The 1,777-nt window shown below is 47.2% G+C and overlaps 1 long non-coding RNA gene across 1 annotated transcript in view; it reads right to left on the minus strand.

Moving 5' to 3' along the window:
- Nucleotides 1-719: 719 nt before the first annotated feature.
- The window catches only part of LOC102673403, a 13,773-nt gene continuing 12,715 nt past the window's right edge, over nt 720-1,777 (minus strand). Inside the window, exon 2 of the long non-coding RNA XR_004151817.1 lies at nt 720-1,344. This is a non-coding gene — a long non-coding RNA (uncharacterized LOC102673403). The remainder of the gene's footprint in view (nt 1,345-1,777) is intronic.

Raw genomic sequence — 1,777 nt, forward strand, 5'->3', positions numbered from 1 at the left:
TCCATATTTTTCACGCCGCCTCTTATCCCTCTCGTTGCGACGAGGAGGAGATCGTTCGTTCCGTTACACGCGCGATTATCGCTAATGACACGATGACTCAATTAGAAGGCGACGTCCAATCGGGAATCGAGCGGATCGGATTGTCTCCGTACGTACGCCCATTCACGAACTCTGACCGAAACTGGCGCCGCAAGCTTCTGAACCGCGGAGAATTTCGTTTCATTTCGCCATTCGACGCGTCCTGCGCGCGACACGGCCTCCCCCGTGCACGTGGGAGGACAACGATCGTTGGAGGAGCGTGGAATCACGAATCTACCGACGAGTGCAGATCGTATCTGTACTCGCCATTATGCGCGCGCTATTAGGATGATTAACGGTACCACGGCGTGTAATCGAGTCACGGGGGTATATTGTGCCCGTGGAGTGTCACCACGTTCGATCTCATCTCGATCGACTTGTCGAGGTGTTACCCCCACGACCGATGCTTTCTCGTCGATCCTTCGAACCTCGTCGTCCTCCTCCTCCGCAACGTAACGATTTCTCTCGTGGGCGAGTCCTACTACCGTTTCATTCCCCTATTACCGTAATAACCGAATCGAGGAATGTAGAAAGAAAGAGAGGCGCACGATCGCGAGATACTGGTAATGGTAACCCATTAATCCAGATGGAAGCAAGAGGAGTTATCGTTCGTTGAAAATAAATGAGACAGTTTCTTCTTCCTTTTTTTTTCTTTCCTTTTTTTTTTTTTTTTTTCGTTTTTATTGAAACCGCATCAGAAAATAGTGCACTCTCTCATCAATCATTCGTACGTAGCGTTGTGCAATAACGTTTGTGCAGTAACGTTTCCGATACGGATCTTCGAAAGGGCAGGCCACCACCAATCATTTTCTGAAATATCTAAACATCGTTAGAATATGCGCAATCCGTCAAATGGATGATGCGAATCAATCGCACGAAGCATGTGAGCCTCGTTTCGAGGATTGATGCGAGGATAAACGTGTTCCCAGGATAACATTCGTAACGTCTGAATTCGCCGATTCGAAGTTGGTACCGTTCTCGATTTTTTTACATTTCGGTCCATCGTGCATTTTTATCCTTTTTCTCCTTTTTTTCTTTTCTTCCGTAATACACAGAGGCCGAGGTGAGTTTATATATATATATATATATATATACCCTGAAAGAAGATAAGAAACGAGAGATCCTTCGTTCCGATTTACAGGTCGATAATTTCGTGGCTCGCGCTCTTCTGGGAAAACCGCGGAGACCGACCGCTTTCACTCCACGCCATTTACGATTGGTTCAAGGTTCTCGTTCTCTTTTTTCCCCTGTCCCTGTGCGCTGCACCTGCAACAGAAAAGAACACGGAAACGTGATTGCTGTGTCGGCGCCCTGCACATGCAATACCTCTCTCTCTCTCTCTCTCTCGTTCCTCTCGTTTCTTTTTCTCCTTTAACGAGGAATATACGAAGTGACGGGGAAAAAAAAGGAAAATATTCTCGACGTTTTAACGAGGCCGAGGAAGGATCGAGGTATCTGAATTTTCCCCCTTTCTCGTCACATTTTCGTTACGTTGTTGTCGCCGCGAAAAATTATATTAATCGGTCGTGAACTTACAAACACGCTGTAATCGCCGTCTTTATGTATCGTGGAGGTAAATGGTATGGGGGCGAGTTGGCCGCGTGAAAAATATGATAAAAAGGCACGAGTTTGAGGAGAAAGAGCCGCGTTCCGATAACATTGGTTTGCATTGAAGAGGAAGGTGGCGGCGGCGGCGGCG

Source organism: Apis dorsata, unplaced genomic scaffold (assembly GCF_000469605.1).
Source record: "Apis dorsata unplaced genomic scaffold, Apis dorsata 1.3 scaffold_58, whole genome shotgun sequence".
Taxonomy (NCBI): domain Eukaryota; kingdom Metazoa; phylum Arthropoda; class Insecta; order Hymenoptera; family Apidae; genus Apis; species Apis dorsata.